Source organism: Bombus affinis, unplaced genomic scaffold (assembly GCF_024516045.1).
Source record: "Bombus affinis isolate iyBomAffi1 unplaced genomic scaffold, iyBomAffi1.2 ctg00000081.1, whole genome shotgun sequence".
In the NCBI taxonomy this organism is placed as follows: domain Eukaryota; kingdom Metazoa; phylum Arthropoda; class Insecta; order Hymenoptera; family Apidae; genus Bombus; species Bombus affinis.
This window is the reverse complement of record NW_026108829.1, coordinates 218,399-236,331: the sequence shown is the minus strand read 5'-3', so window position 1 is coordinate 236,331 and position 17,933 is coordinate 218,399. Positions and strand designations below refer to the sequence as shown.

General features: G+C 41.7%; 1 long non-coding RNA gene across 1 annotated transcript in view; it reads left to right on the top strand.

Moving 5' to 3' along the window:
* LOC126927276 (uncharacterized) overlaps positions 1-5,083 on the top strand; it is a 59,265-nt gene extending 54,182 nt beyond the window's left edge. Inside the window, exon 2 of the long non-coding RNA XR_007715345.1 lies at positions 4,959-5,083. This is a non-coding gene — a long non-coding RNA (uncharacterized LOC126927276). The remainder of the gene's footprint in view (positions 1-4,958) is intronic.
* The last annotated feature ends 12,850 nt before the right edge of the window (positions 5,084-17,933 follow it).

Genomic DNA, 17,933 nt, shown 5'->3' with positions numbered 1-17,933 from the left:
TGCTAGCTCGGAGAGTTACGGGGCGATTTTGACGCATCAAGCCGAAGGTAAGAACAGGGTAATAGAGTATTACAATAATAGAACTAGCCCCGCGGAATCCAGATATCACTCCTATGAACTCGAAACATTAGCTATCGTAAACGCCGTAAAACATTTCCGTCACTATCTACATGGACGGAAATTTCTTGTCGTCACGGATTGCAACTCGTCGAAAGCGCTGAGTAATAAAGTACATTTAAGTGACAGGGACCAGAGGTGCTGGACTTACTTGCAGACTTTTATTTATGACTTTATGTATCGGGAAAGTAAACGGACGGCTCACGTAGATTTCTTTTCGCGAAACCGCACAGGCGTTGACCCTATTAAATTCGACAAAATCAAAGAGAAAATAGTTAATCTGGCAGAAATTTCGGAAGATTGCCTGTTAGCGGAACAACGTCGTGATTCTCAAATCTTGGAAATCGTCAAGGAATTGCAAAACGGTGGGCTCGCGGGAGACATCGCGAATACATACGAATTAAGGTCCGGTACTATTTACCATAGGATACAAAGAAACGGCAGGACTCTCTGTTTACCTATAGTCCCAAGTGGTTTTAGATGGTCTGTTATTAACCGTGTGCACCAGTCAATTATGCACTAAGGTTGGGAGAAACTATACGAATATTACTGTTTCGAAGTGATGGCGAAGTACGTTCGCCGATTCATTGAGAACTGTCATGCTTGTCAAGATTCGAAAGCTAGTTTAGGTAAGGTACAAGCCGAACTGCATCCTATACCTAAGACCAGCATACCCTGGCATACGGTCCACATGGACATAACAGGCAAGTTGAATGGTAAAAGCGATTCAAAGGAGCACGTCATTGTTTTGATCGACGTCTTCACTAAATTCGTATACCTGCATCATACTCGTAAGATAGATTCCCTTAACACCATTAAAGCGCTTAAATCCGCTATATTTTTATTCGGGAGGCCCTGTCGGATAATAGCAGATCAGGGAATATGTTTTAAGGGTAAGGAATTTCGAGAATTCTGCGAAAGCAAACGAATTAAAGTTCACTTGATAGCGACCGGTGCTAGTAGAGCCAAGGGACAGGTAGAACGTGTTACGGGTGCATTGAAAATTATGTTCACGGTAGTGGAAACGACCGGGCGGCCGTGGCAAGACGCGATTGGGGAAATACAGTTGGCTTTGAATTGCACCACCAACCGCGTGACAAACTCGAGCTCATTTGAACTACTAATAGGTAGAACGACAAGACCGTACGATCTGTTGTTACCCGATAACATCAAAAGTATCGATATCTCCAATATAAGACGACAGGCAATACAGGGGATGGAAACTAGTGCTAGGTATGATGAGGATGGATTTGACGAAACTAAAGCTAAAGCGGTTAGGTTTAACCTCGGTGATTTCGTATTACGCAAAATGAGGAACGAAATCAAACCAAATCAGATCCAAAATTTAGAGGTCCATTTGTAATAGCAGAAGTTTTGGAAGGAGGCATGTATATCTTAAAGGTATTAAACGGTAAGCGATCGTTCAAGTACAGTCACGACATGTTGAGGAAAATGCCAGATGGATGCACCCCTGCCGAGTTGGATCTCTGTGGTGAAGGCCATAACAGTGGCCATGACGATATGAGTACTTCGATCTCGGAAGATTAGTAGCACTATGCCAATAACACCCGGCAGGGGGAGTTCGCACGCTTTTCATTTCATGGTAACAGTGTGATAAAGCTCAGAGAGAACGTGTGATGTGGCTCACACGCTTTTCATGGTAACAGTGTGATAAAGCTCAGAAAGAACGTGTGATGTGGCTCACACGCTTTTCATGGTAACAGCGTGATACAGCTCAGAGAGAACGTGTGATGTGGCTCACACGCTTTTCATGGTAACAGTATGATAAGGCTCAGTGAGAACATGCGATGCGACTTGCATGCTTTTCGGGGTGACAATATGATAAGACTCAGTGAGACCGTGGAACGAAGCTCTATGTGCTCATACGATCTAGAAGACCGAGATCCTTTGGAGTGCGAAATCGAAAATGGTCCATCATGCCGTTACGATCCGACTGATAACCTGCAGGATGCAACTATCACATTGGATACTAAGTATAACGCTACTAATTTTCATAATCTTTTATTTTTTTGCTGCCAAATCCCCGAACAGGATTTGTTGCTACACTGGACCCTTGCCTTATTGGAACATCTAGTTAAATTGTGAATAATGTTAATTGTATCGAGTCTAATGTTAGGAAACTCAATATTTTAGTTACACACGAGGACGTGTGATAGTCAGAATGGCTGTGTCGGAGATGAAAGAACACCTGAAACTTCCCTTCGGAACTTTGGGAAGACCCCTAGTACTGTAATTTAGACTTCACCATAGCCGTATTATGAAACTGTTGTCATTCCATCCGACCGTACTTATTTGAGATGAGGTGACGTGCGTGATAGGTATAGAAGAATCACTCGGTATTGTTTAACAATAACTGTTTATTTGCTTGTGTTCGTGGTATACACTAGCTGGCCGAAAGCACGGTACAATTATCGATTCAGGATTACAAGTTCAAGCTCGGCGCGATACTTTACGCGGTGGTTCGAGTCGAGACGATTGCACATACGTCGAGAGATTCAGATTCGCTATTACGTACGACTGCGGACGAACAATCCAGAAGGCGTCTTCCAACTTGCCTCGCGGCTCGCGATAGAACAGAATGAATTTGTGTCGCGATGATGCTCCTTAGGAAAACTGTGTTTGGGTGTGTCTAAGGATACGGGATCATCGGATTCGTTCAGAAAAGTATTAGTTCAGAGAGTGAGGGAAACGGACGTCGCTGTTAATTGGAAAAATTGTGAGTTGGTTGTTGGAAAGGGATGACAGCTGCCCTTGAGAGAAAGTTGCTAGCGAGGAGCGTCGTACGTGAGAAAAAGCAGATTTCCCGTAGTGGGTGGTATGTGTAGGGACTATTGAACAAAGACTATTTGTCCCTTTAGAGAATCTTAGCTGCATAAATCCTAAGATTTATAGCGGGTCCTTAGGCTCGCTGTAAATATTCGGTGAGAGTGTATCTGACAGACATCTGGCAATCATCTGTTCGAAAGGTAGAGTCCTTGTGTAGCGAGGCACGGGACAGAAACCGTTGGGAAGTTTGCTGTCGAGTGCCGCTACAGAGATTTATGATAGTGAGCTCGGACTCGAGGAGACAGTTAGTCGCCAGACGTAGTCGCGGTCAAGGGATGAACGTTTTGTCTAACAAAGGCATGAAGTAACTCTATAGCTCTCCTTAAAAGAAATACTTGGGACGGGGCACGACGGTAAGCATTTCAACGATTTCTGTCCCGTGGCTCGCCACACGCAGACTCTATTATTTGAGTAAATACATGAGCAGCTAGTACGAGGACCCGCTATAAACCTTAAGATTTGTTTAATTAAAGTCCTTCAAACCGACAAACAGTCCTCGTTCCAACTACGAGAAAATAGGAGAAATCTATGTTTCTCACGATCGACGCTTCCTCTTCTCGAACTCTCTCTTGAGGGCGGCTAGCACCTTTCCCTAACCACCAACCTGGAAATTGACCAATTAACAGTAACGCCAATTTCCCCCATTTTCCGAACGAAGACATTTCTCCACGAATCCGATGATGTTGTGACCTTAGGCACACCCATCATAGTTTTCCAGGACAGCGGCGCCGTGATTGAGAGACGGCACTCTCTAGTGCGATCTCATCAGCAATCGACCTGTCTTTCTTATACGTAGTAATTGCTCCTTGCTCTAACATGTAGTGCAACTTAGACGCTAACGTAGTGTAGAGTTCAGCATCCGTTGACCGCGAAAACGTTGCCGGAACCGAGACCATTGTCATAGTGCCGTCATTTGTTACTTACACCCTCATCAAACCTAAGGACCCACCATAAACTTAGACTTTTTAAGTAATTCTAGATGGTCCCTTTCATTTTGCACATCCAATTTCATAAATGTTTTTGATTGATGTGTATTTCTTAGAAAAGTCCTTATGTTTATTGTGCGCTCTTAGAAACTGCGGAAAAGCTGGTAGTTATATAATGGGAAAACCGGTAATTATATAATATTAAACTATATATAATTATATAATATTAAATTATATTATATTAAAATTATATAATATTAAATATATCTGATGAAAATGTGTGGATTTTCTCATGAACAAGGTCATCCATGAGCCACGGTGGTAGGATGCTTACTCCTCCTATCTTCATTCATTAACGCTGATCATACCCAATGGGTATCGCGAATCCTTGTCCTCCATTTTCATAACAAAAAGTGTGAACAACGAATCAGCTTCCCTTGTTCAAAAATTACCTACATACCGATCTTTCCTCCGTAAGTATGTAAGAGGGGAATTCGAGTTATATCTTGACACCCGTGATTTTTTCGAAAACCACCTATCTATGCATACTCAATCTAGGTTTTCAGATCAGTCAATATATCTACCCGGATTCACTCATATAAGATCAATCCATTTCTTCGTCACCATTATCTTAAACGGCGGAGTTACTAACTTGTGTTGTTTTACAAAGTTGTTGGAAATACATATTTCATAAATATTGAAATATGTATAATTTTTGTGCTGGACTAGGTCCAGTGCGTAGTGGAGATCTTTGTAACGGGATATCACTGTGTGGAGATATGTGTGTGCGCGGCGACTGAGAAACAGACGAATGTAAACAGTTCTATCGGTTAACAGTCTTCAAAAGGTCGGATATGAATAAAAGTGCTGAGACACGCGCAAGTGTACATTGATAAATATTCTAGAAATCGTTTATAAAGTAAATATGTGTCTACGTTAATAGTTATGGCCAGCGTACAATATTTCGGCCATCAGGATGCACAATTCTCAACATGGTAGCAAAAATCGTGGTTGACGAGATTTAAGGTTATGGGACAACGTGTAACCGGGCGTGAATGTGTAAAAAAGGTTCATTTTGAAAGAATTGGAAATATGTTCTGAAGAGATAAAAAGGCTGTTGGCGGAGCAGATAAAAGAAATCTGTATAGTGAGGAGAACTATTTTTGAAAAAAGGGTGAAGATGAAAAGACGAATCAAGATGCCAATGGACGATAAAACTAAAATGCAAGTATTCGATGTACGTGATTACAAAGCGTGGAAGAAAAGAATATTAATGTATTTAAAGTGTAAAAAATGTTATGAATTGGATACACGAGAGAAAATGTACACGGATGCGAAAGATAATTGGGATGAAAAGAATCAATGGGCGATGAACTACATCTATTGTAGTATAACAAATGAGCAATTAGAATTTGTTGGTGATCAAGACACTGTTTACAAAATAATTACAAAATTTGATCAGATGTATATGAAGGAATCAACAGCATTGCAAATTTGTATAAGAAGTAGACTCGACATGATGAGGTTGAAAGATTTTGAGGAATCAGGTTCATTTTTCACGGAATTTGAGAAGACGATAAATGAATTAAAGGGTGTTGGTGCAAACGTAAGTGAACGTGAAAAACTCGATTACATGCTGAAAACACTACCAGAATCATTGATTTATATTGATGACTTAATCGACTCATTGAAAGAAAGTGATGGAACTTGTGATTTTTTAAAAAATAAAATTATAATGTGGGAAATACGTAGGGAGAGTAAAAGTGACAGGAAATGGTCAAATGTCTTCAAAGTTGAGAAAAGAGAGAAATAAAGTGCCATGGCTGTGGAAAGTACGGCCACGTGATAAAAAATTGCACGAATACATGCAGAGGCGGAATCAATGGAGGAGCGCAATGGCAAGGAGGTGCGAATCAGCCATAGCAGAATAGGGGTCGCGGCGGACGAGGTTCTGGCCAGAGAAGACGAGGATATGTTCAGCGTGGATTTGGTCAACGAGGACGGAGCAGAGGTTGGCAGCAACGCTACAATGGGGCAAGTCGACAAGACGCAAATTATTTAAACAGCCAGGACTACGACGACCAAGGAATTGACTCCTTCCTAACGCGAGTGCAGCGCGATTATAGTAAGGATACTATCACAGTATATACCAGCGATACGCGAAAAATAGATCGGATATTGGATAGTGAATGTTCAGATCACATTGTAAATGATGACTCGTATTTTATTGAGTACGAAAACTTAAAGAACCCGATAAATGTAAAACTAGGAGACGGTAGAACATTAAAAGGAACAAAAGTTGGAAAAATTTTAACTTACTTTGAAGTAAACAAAAGAAGGGTTAAAATTATAATGTCAAATGTATTTTATGTGGAAGAAATGGATAATAACTTGGATAGCTATGCGAGAGTAACGAATAAAAATAAGAGAGTCTCAGCAGGGAATACTTCAAAGATCTATAACAAATATAGAAAGTTGATAGGGATCGCATTCAAAGATCATGGTTTATATAAAATAACTAGTTACATTGGAAGGCAAGTATCTCACGCCAAAAATGTAGAAAAAATGACGAACAGGGAAAAATTTCACAGAATCCGAGGACATGTAAACTTTAATTATTTAGATACGATGTGTAAGAAAAAATTAATTAAGGGAATGCCAGAAAAATTGGAGCAAGTTCAATTAAAATGTGGTGCGTGTATGCAAAATAAATAGCACAATGTACCTATCCAGAGTAACTGTAGTAGAGCACGCGAGATTTTAGAATTGGTACATACCGATTTAAATGGACCTCATAAAAATACCAGGTTTGATGGATCTAAATATTTCTTAACATTTATAGACGATTATAGTAAGTGCGCATTAATTTATACTTTGAAATCGAAAGATGAGGTTTACGATTGAATCCTTGATTATATAAATAAAGTTGAAAATCTTACTGGTAAGAAGATAAAGAGACTAAGATGCGATAATGGAAAAGAATATATGAACAAAAACATGTACAATCTAATTAGGGAAACGGGAATTTTCCTAGAACCATGCCCACCTTATGTTCACTAGTTAAATGGAACAGCTGAGCGCTACCGTAGAACAATCACGAATTCCGCTAGATGCTTATTACATGATTCGAAACTAAATATTAAATATTGGTCGGAGATAGCTAGAACCGCGGTGTACTTAAAAAATAGAACCATTACGAAAATATGTGAAAATAAAACACCAATCGAAATATTGTTAAGAAGGAAACCGAATATAATTAATTTAAGATTGTACGGGAGTATAGTTTTCGTAAGAGTATCTGAAATTAAAATAAATTCGAAATGGTACAAAAAGGCAGATATTGGAATACTTGTAGGTTATGAAAACGTTGGATATAGGACCTTAGTTAATAATAAAATTATAATTGCAAGACACGTAGAATTTATAGGTGAAAATGATAATTTAGTAGGATTTCAAGGAATGGAAGAATCAGATAATGAAACGGAAAAGGATTTTGGAGAACATTCGGATACAAACGAAATTCATGAAAGTGAAACAAGTGACGAAAAGGTCGAGCAGGTTGTAATAAAAAAGGAGAGAAATTTAAGTAACGAATCAGAAGAAAAACTTGAGGACATAGAAAATAATTTGAGAAGGCCAGGACGGGAAACAAAGAAACCTCAAAGATATGGCCAAACGAGCTCATATTTCATTTATGTGAATGTAGTTAGCGCAGGCAGTCCTCAAACCTATGAAGAAGCTTTTAAGTGGAGATGACAGCAGATCATGGAAAGAAGCACTGGATCGTGAAATAAATAGTTTAGTCAAAAATGAAAACCTGGCAATTAGTAGAGAAACCAAAAGATAAAAAGGTATTAGATTTGAAATGGGTATATACGAATAAATCCGATAATCGTAAGAAAGCGCGACTAGTTGTTCGGGGTTTCCAACAAAAGGAAATACCGGAAGATTTATACTCTCCAGTGGCAAAAATGCAAACGCTGAAGTTATTGCTATCTTATTGTTATCAATATGGTTCGATGATTATGCAAATGGATGTAGAAGCAGCATTCCTAAACGGAACTATAAAATGGGAAGTTTTTGTAAAACAACCTATGGGTTACGCCGATAAAAGCGGGAAAGTATGTAAACTAGGTTTGTAAGTATGTAAAATAGGTTTGTAAAGAAGTGAGAGTGATTATTGTTTGTATATGAAGTATGAGAGCGATCATGTTATATACTTAATTCTCTTCATGGATGACTTATTAATGTGTGGTAAATACAAAAGAAAAATAGATGAAATTAAAAATAAATTGTCAAACAAATCGATGAAAGACTTAGGTGAAGTAAAGACTTACTTAGGAATAAACATTGAATACGAAATGTGAGAATAAGAAATGTGAGATGAAATTAGATCAAAGTAGTTATACAGAGTCATTAGCGAAACGATAGAATATAGAGAATAGTAAACTATATTTTACACCAAAGGAAAAAAACTTAAATTTAGAACCAGCACAGTCAGCCTCAGACGATATAAGATATAGAAACCTCATAGGAGCTTCATTATATATTAGTACTGGAACAAGATTAGACGTTGGTTATAGTGTAAACTATTTAAGTCGATTTCAAAACAGTTACGACGGGACACATTATAAATATGAGTTGAGAATTTTGTAATACATATATTTAACCAGAAAATTATGGTTGACTTATAAAAGAAATTTGAACGCTGAAATTATTGATTGTTTTGTTGACGGTGATTTATCATAAGACTACTACAAGACTACTACGGGATTTATCATAAGATTTTTCGGAAACGCAATTTACTGGAAATCGAGACAGCGAAACAGCGTGACAAAATCATCAACAGCCGCCGAGTATGTAGCTTTGTCAGAAGCAGTGAGTGAAATAAAATTTGTAAAGAAATTATTGAAAAATTTCAAAATAATGATCGAGAGACCAATAAAAATTTACGAAGATAATTCTGGAGCGATTGCGATATCAAAATTTGGAAACTTGACAAAAAATTATGAGTACATTGAAGTACATTTCCATTTTGTAAATGAAAGTTGGGAAAATAAAGAGATTGACGTTATAAAAGTAAATTCAGAAAACAATGTAGCAGATATTCTAACGAAGGCTCTAGGGAGAAATAATTTTGAAAATTTTAGATTACTTTTAAAAATGGTTTAATTTTCACAAAAGGAAGTGAATATGCAGCACAATAATTGAGGAGGTGTATTGAGATATGTAAAATTTTTGTGCTGGACTAGGTCGAGTGCGTAGTGGAGATGTTTCTATGTGGATATCAGTGTGTGGAGATATGTGTGTGCGCGGCGACTGAAAAACAGACGAATGTAAACAGTTCGGTCGGTTAACAGTCTACATAAGGTCGGGTATGGAAGAAAGTGCTGAGACGCGTGCAGCTGTGTAACGATAAATATTCTAAAAATCGTTTATAAAATAAAAATATGTCTACGTTATTAGTAAAGGCCAGTGTAAATTTTATGTTTCCATAACAATATTTCGGACATCAAGATCCACAATTCTCATCAATAACATTGTTGGTCGCAGAGTTATACCATCGCAACCACCCTATTATCTTAACGGAAATCAGGGGATCGATCAATACGCGGTGTCGTTTCTTAGAATCGTAACGGGAATTTGCGACTCCCGTTGACGCGCTTCGACGCGATCAAATGTCCCCACGGTTGGACAAATTGACATCAACTCTGGCCGATGTAAAATCCACGCGTAAACCCTCCATTTTTACATTTTCAGACTTAAATATTCAAACCAACCTATCTCCGTTTCTAATGCAGATATGCAGACAATACGATGTGCCTTGTTCTCCACATTTCCTGCCAAATACAGTTCACATCTGCTAGTTAGAGCTATGTCAAATCTAAACTCTGCCAAATCCAGTGTAATTGCAGATTTGCATATTCATGCCTGAACATTCAGATCAACGTATCGCTGTTTCTATTGCAGATATGTCGAAAACTGGATGCGCGATATACTCCATATTTGCTGATAAATACAGTGCAGATCATACGAATTACGCTATATAAGATCAGTATAGATTCAAATCCAGGTACTTGCAGTTTTTAATATACATTATTAAATATTCAAATTCACGCATCTCCGTTACTGTTGGAAATGTGTCGACAATACGATATGCCTGGTACTCCACGTTTCTTGCCAAATACATCGCTTACCAGCCAGTTTGCGCTATATCTGCAATGGTCCCAGACAGATCAAGCATAAATATAAGTCGGAGATGAAATATCACGGGAACCTTCCTTTTGGAATTTTGGGAAAATCCCGTAACATTGTAATCTAGATTCTACCATAGCTGTAATTCAACAACTGTAGCCATCCAGTCCGATTGTAATTGTTCGAAAGTTGCGATACTGCACTTGGCCTCGAGGCGACAACCAGTCACCGAACGTAGCCGCGGTCAAGGGATGAACGTTTTGTCTAATAAAGGCATGGAGTAATTCTATAGCTGTCCTTAAATGAAATAATCGTAGCGGCTCGTGACAGTAAACATTCCAACGGTTTCTGTTCCGTGTCTCGCCACATGCAGACTCTATCCGTCGGATAAGATGATTGCCAGATGTCAACGCATCTCAACAGTATATGTTTAGCTAGCCTGAGGACCCATTATAACCTTAAGATTGAGTTAATTAAAGTCCTTAACAGTCCTAAACAGGCAAACAGTCTTTGTTCCAACTACGGGATGATAGGTGAAATCTATTTTTCCACGCACGACGCTTCCCGCTAGCAACGTTCCCTCAAGGGCTACTAGCATTATTCTCTAACCATCAACATGGAAATTGTCCAATTAACAGTAACGTCACTTTCAATCGCCTTCCGAGCGAAGTCTTTTCTCCACGAATCCGATGTTCTGGTGCCCTTAGACACACCCACCATAGTTTTCCTCTGCAGCATCATCGTGCCGGAAAATCATTCTCTCGTGAGGTCACATTAGCCAGATACAAAGAGCCTTAACACTCGGTGGATATTCTATGTTTTGACAAAGAGTTTGCTCAGTCCTACCTATACCGTAGATAAGGAAGTATGGTACAACTTGGAATCAGGATGAAAACGAATTCTGTTATCCCGTTGTCCGCGGCTTTGTTATTGAACCCAGGATCATTGTCACTAGCTTCTCGAGTACCTAATTACCACGACTACTTGTCAAATTGTATAACAATCAAATTTACACTAGTAAATATCTGCTGTATTGCATAACTACAACGTCTAAACCAAATGAAGATTCGTTTCGCGCCTCTAACTCTAATCATAATTGAAAAGATATAGAATGGATTCGGAAATACAAATAATTCCCTTTATTTAGCACACAACTGTTATACATATATCTTATACTCTTAAGACCTCAAAATCCTACTCGCACGCACGCTTGTTGTCAACCGACTCTTCCAGATACTTCTAACGACTGGCTCTTGTCTTTTGTCTCAACCAAGACCCGGACGTCCTCTGACGCTTACACACACATTCACATGTACAGTGTAAATGTATCATTTTCCCAACACGCCTCCTTACATTTATACTGTACACTTAATCGTATTTACATGCTTTGACGAATTACATAACAGAAACTTTAACACTTATTTATTTACATTTCTCTTAGTTTACATTCATCCATGACCTAAACCTTTCGAATTTCTCTCTACACAGTGCCTTCGTAAAAATATCCGCAGTATTTTCGTCTGTACTTACGTTAAGTATGTTTATCTTGTTCTCCTTTAAGCATTCGAGAACGTAGTGGTAATGAACTTCAATGTGTTTAGAATTTTTCGTAAAATTTCCGTGCTTTGCTATACTTATCACTCCAGAGTTATCCTCATATATTTTTACAGGGTTATCGTCTAGATTTACATTGAAGATTTTCATAATTTCCCTAATAGACATTAATTCACTCACCGCTTCCGATAGAGCTACATACTCTGCATACGTCGAGGCTTTTGTCACACACCTTTGTTTTTTAGACTTCCAACCAATTACATTTCCATACAATCTAATTACATATCCAGAAGTCGATTTCCTATCTAAATGATCTCCTGCCCAATCAGCGTCCACATAACAATCTATCGTTTCACATTTTTCATTCCTTTTATAATCTAATCTTAAATCTCTAGTCCGGTACAGATATTTCAATATTCGCAAAGCATATTTAAAATGTGTCTCATTACAACAATCTTGAAATCTACTCAAATAATTCACACTATAACTTATATCGGGTCTGGTATTTACACTAATATACAACAATGCGCCAATTAAATTTTTGTAGCCAATATCCTCTCTATTCTTTGACTTCACCTAAATCTTTCATTTCAAATCTATTAGTTAATAACTTCTTTACCCTTTGTATCTTCCATTTATTTTTACTACAAATTAGCAAATCTTCTACATACATTAGCAAATAAACAACATTTTCTCCCTCTCCATGTGTATATAGGCACAACTCTATGTTATTCTTCTTAAAACCTAATCTCGTCACATACTTATCAAAACACTCATACCAGTCCCTTGGACTTTCTTTTAACCCATACAGCGCTTTCGATAGTTTACAAACTCTATTCGTTCCGTCCGCATATCCCTTTGGTTGATTTACATATACCTCCGAGGTTACTTCACCATTTAAAAAGGCAGTTTCTACATCCATTTGCTCAATAATTAATCCATTTTGACAACAATATGATAGCAATATCTTGAGGTGATAAGGTGTCGATTAATTCACACAAACACCGGAATATACCTAACTACGTAGTTTATTAGAATATACCCGATGCTTACACTAGTCGTACAATATACTTGCTGTTTCGTTTCGCGGTCGCTAATCGATCGGCGCAAAGAAGTATCGGTTAATTGTCGCTGCTCGAATCTCTCTGTAACTAAGAATGCGTCGCTACCCTGTCCGCTATATTTATATCCCCCGGTGTTGACGACAGGCGTTGGGATTTGAATTTCGAGAATGTTCTCGAAATGTCCCAACGGGCGCCGAGCTCGCGACCTGTTTACAATTGTTGGTTTTTGGGTAGCTGACTCACGAGCCTATGGTCACGGCAAAAACGACGGATTTGGCCTAATGATCGGAACCGCCTAAGGTCGATATATCTATAATTAGCTCATGTTTGAGTAAACACGGTTTCTTGTGTAGCAGATTTGCTGGGCAAAAACCATGATGACTTTTGTCGACAAGTACCGCTACAGTACCCCCCTGACAGTGTTAACGTTCTTCTTTTATATTAGCTTATTTATGATAGCGGGGGTGCCCTTGGTAACCGCTTAATTCAAACCCGCTTGAAAGCGGACGGGAAAACGAACTTTCCGGCCCGAACGCGTAGTGTAATGCGCTCTTGCGTCTCCGTCGCTTTGTTGCGCTTGCTCGCTGCTTTGCGATCGGAAGATTTTCCTAGGTACAAATACGTCGTGGGCTTGTGCATTCCTTTCTAGGTGCTCAATATCTTCCGACACGATGAAGGCGGGTTTTAGACGGTCTACGGAGACTTTTACGCCTTTATCCTTCACACGTATGTTAAAGGTTTTTTCCCACGCTGTATCACTTGATAGGGGCCATCGTACGGCGGTTGCAGAGGGCCTCCGATTGCATCGTGACGAACGAACACATACGGCAACGTTTTTAAATCGCGGAACATGAATGTCGTCTTCTCGGTGTGTTGTGAAGTTGGCAGAGATCTGATCTCGCTCATTCGCTCTCGCAGACGGTTTGCAAATTCCGCGTTGGCCTGTTGTTTTGCTGGTACGAAAAATTCCGCTGGCAATCGTATGCCCGTACCATAGATCATTTCGGCTGCCGTTGCGCCCAGATCTTCCTTGATAGCGGTTCTAATGCCTAGAAGAACTATGGGAAGGCTTTCGACCAAGTTGCTCGTATTGTGGCATTTGATTGCGGCTTTAAGCTGCCGGTGGAAGCGCTCTACCATCCCGTTGGACGCGGGATGATAGGCTGTGGTACGCAAATGCTTAATGCCGAGCATCCGGCATAGTTCTTTGAAGAGATTGGATTCGAATTGGCGTCCTTGATCGGTTGTTATTTTTGCTGGGCCGCCAAAACGCGCTATCCATGTGGAAAGAAGAGCCGAGGCAACGGTCGTTGCTTCCATATCCGGTATAGGAATCGCTTCGGGCCAACGTGAAAAACGATCGATACATGTTAGACAATATCGGCAGCCTTGAGAGTACTGCATAACGATAATGTCTAAATGTATATGCTCGAATCGTCCTGCGAGCTCTCCGAATGTTCCGAACGGCGTCGATACGTGTCGCGTTATTTTACATTGCTGGCAGGGGATGCATTGCCGTGTCCATATTTGGCAATCTTTGTTTAACGCAGGCCAAACAAAACGCGATTTTACTAATTTCTGAGTTGCGTGAATTCCTGGGTGGGAAAGTCCGTGGAGTGCATTAAATACGTCGCGCCTCAAGGATTTCGGTACGTACGGTCGTACGATGCCGCCTGACACGTCACAGTATATTTCCGCGTCGTAATCCGGAAAACGAATTTTCTTAAGCTGTAACGCGGATGTACCGGAGTTAACGATATTGCGGAGATCTTCATCGTTTTCTTGCGCGGCGGCGAGGGTTTTGTGATCCACGGATTTTCCTATAGCTTCGATGCGCGATAGGGCGTCGGCAACATTATTGTTTAGCCCTTTTATATGCCTTATATCGGTCGTGAACTGACCGATATAATCTAGCAGCCGGAACTGTCTCGGCGAACACTTGTCGGGATATTGACCGAACGCGTAAGTGAGGGGTTTATGGTCAGTGAAGATAATGAAATTTCTCCCCTCTACTGCGTGTCTAAATCGTTTGACCGCGGTGTACATAGCGAGCAATTCGCGATCATACGCGCTATATTTTCGCTGCGCGGCGTTTAAGGGTTTAGTTAAGAAACCCAACGGTTGCCAAGTGTTGTTCGCACGTTGCTGCAACACCGCTCCTAATGCAAAGTCGGACGCGTCTGCAGCGAGGCTGATGGGCGCGCCAGGTATAGGATGTGCTAACATCGTCGCGTTAGCTAGGGCGCGTTTCGATTCGCTAAAGCTCGTTTTGGCGTCTTTCGACCAGGTAATGGGCATGTTGCCCTTTTTCGCCCCTCGCAGCAAATCGTTGAGGGGTTGTAAGATTTTGGCTGCCCCCGGTATGAAACGTCGATAAAAGTTAATCATACCGAGGTACCTACGGAGAGCTTTGATGTTCGCCGGGACGGGTGCTTCAGTTACGGCTTTTACTCGATCGGCGAGCGGTTTTATATCCTGCGCGTTTACCGTATGGCCTAGGAAGGATATCTCATCGACGCCTAACTCGCACTTTGCTAGGTTGATTACAACGCCGTAATGATTTAGACGTTCGAACAAAATCCGCAAGTGCTCGCGGTGCTGTTCCTCGGTTTCCGAAACTACCAGGAAATCATCGATGTACGCGTATACGAAATCTAAGCCACGCGTGGTTTCATCGACGAAACGTTGACACGTTTGCGCGGCGTTTCGAAGCCGAAACATCATATTGGTTGCCTCGAAAAGGCCGAATGGTGCCGCGATTGCTGTTTTTTTTAATGTCCCGAGGCGCGATTGGAATTTGATGGTAGGCGCGCACTAAGTCAACTTTTGAGAAAATTTTCCTACCGTGTAGCTGCTACGCGAAGTCTTGGATGTGCGGTGGAGAGTACCTGTCGGGAACAGTGCGGGCGTTCAGCGCCCTGTAGTCACCGCAAGGGTCGAAGACTTCCATCCTTCTTTAGGACGACGTGTAGCGGAGATGCCCAGGAACTCTTCGATGGGCGCATGACTCCTTGTTCAATCAGCGTTGCAAATTCCGCCTTGACTTGTCTGAGCCGGTCTGGTGCGAGCAGGCGGGGTTTGCAGTACACGGGTGGGCTTGGTGTGGTTTCTATGTGGTGCTCCACGCCGTGCCGGATTTTGTCTCGCCCAAAGGCCGGTGGGCGCGTTATATCTGGATATTTTGCCAGCAGTTGATGATAGACCGAATCCCCCTTTACGGTCTTAATCATGAGTTGTTCGCAGTTGGCGGCGTATCCCCGGGTCGTTAGCTGGGTTGTTGTGTCAAGAAGACGTCTTTTTCTTGTGTCTACAAGCAACCCGTAATGACTCAGGAAGTCCAGGCCGATGATGGGGGTGTGCACGTCGGCGATCGTGAAGTGCCATTTGAAGGCACGTCTGAGGGACAGGTTCAGCTCCATCGCCAAGGTGCCGTACGTTGCGATGGGCGTCCCATTGGCAGCGAATAATTCGTACGCTGCTTTTTTCACGACCCTGGATAGCCTGCTTCGGGGATAAACGCTGATGTCGGCCCCGGTGTCCACTAAGAACGAGGTTTCCGTTTCTCTGATCCACGATGAATATGCGGCGTGATCCGAAGCCGTCGTCGTCCGCCGCTTTTACGGACGGCTGGGGTCGTTTCCCGTCTTCCACTTACACGGGACGGTGCATTTTGTGGCGCGATCGCCGAATCTCGCGTGATAAAAACAAATTCCGTCCTGACGCGGGTTGTCTCGCGAACGGGAACGGCGACGGCGTCGAGTAAGGGAGTACGAGCGTCTTCGCGGTCGACGATACCCGCCGATTTTTAAAGCCTTAATTTCCTCCCTCAGCCTGCCGACTTCGGCGGCCAGCGCGTCGTTTTTGTCTGCATGCGATGCCGGTGGCTCGGAGATTGTGCCCACCCTATGCGCGCGGTGGCCGTGGCGATCGTACGCCTCGTCGATTCTATCCGCAGTCCTGTTCAGCTTTTCTATGCTCGTATCGTCAACTGCGGCCAGGACTTCCCTGATACGGTCTGGGAGGCGGTTCCTCCACAGGTTTAGAATGAACTCGTCGGACGCGAGCGGGCTGGCTAGTTTCTTTAGGTCATTGTAAAACTGTGAGGGCTTTCTGTCGCCCATCTCTTCGCGTTCAACTAACCTTTCAACCTTGACGCTGTCCGATTCTGTCAGGACGCGGATTAGCTCGCTCTTCAGTTTCTCGTACTGGCCGGTGGCGGGGAGGTTGGTCACGGTGTCCTCTATCTTTGCGAGGTATGGTGGGTCGAGGAATCCTATGAGGGCTAAGGCTTTTTCGTCATCGTGGCTAATGCCGGCTACGCCGAAATACTACTCTAGGATCGAAAACCAGATCCCGAACTTCGTAGGCATAAATGGCGGCACGCGGAACGAAGCACCGGCTGGAGTTGGTTTGCTCTCCTTTTCCATAGTGTGATTTGCGGACAATACTGTACACACCGCGACTAGTCTATCACTGTCTCCTCTTACACAAAAAAAAAAAAAATCACGTCGGGGTCACCAGTTGAGGTGATAAGGTGTCGATTAATTCACACAAACACCGGAATATATCTAACTACGTAGTTTATTAGAATATACCCGATGCTTACACTAGTCGTACAATATACTTGCTGTTTCGTTTCGCGGTCGCTAATCGATCGGCGCAAAGAAGTATCGGTTAATTGTCGCTGCTCGAATCTCTCGGTAACTAAGAACGCGTCGCTACCCTGTCCGCTATATTTATATCCGACGGAGTTGAAGACAGGCGTTGGGATTTGAATTTCGAGAATGTTCTCAAAACGTCCCAACGGACGCCGAGCTCGCGACCTGTTTACAATTGTTGGTTTTTTGGGTAGCTGACTCACGAGCCTATGGTCACGGCAAAAACGACGGATTTGGCCTAATGATCGGAACCGCCTAAGGTCGATAAATCTATAATTAGCTCGTGTTTGAGTAAACACGGTTTCTTGTGTAGCGGATTTGCTGGGCAAAAACCATGATGACTTTTGTCGACAAGTACCGCAACATCTTAAAGGTCTGATTACTCGCTACTGGGGAGTATATGTCATCGGCTATGTTTCTTTGTTGGAATCCTCTTACCACTAATCTAGTCTTATACCTGTCATCTGATTTTCTCGTGTAAACCCATTTTACATCTAATACGTCTTTGCCTTTTACCCTTTCTACCAATTTCCAAGTTTTATTCTTATAAAGGCATTCCATTTCCTTATCCA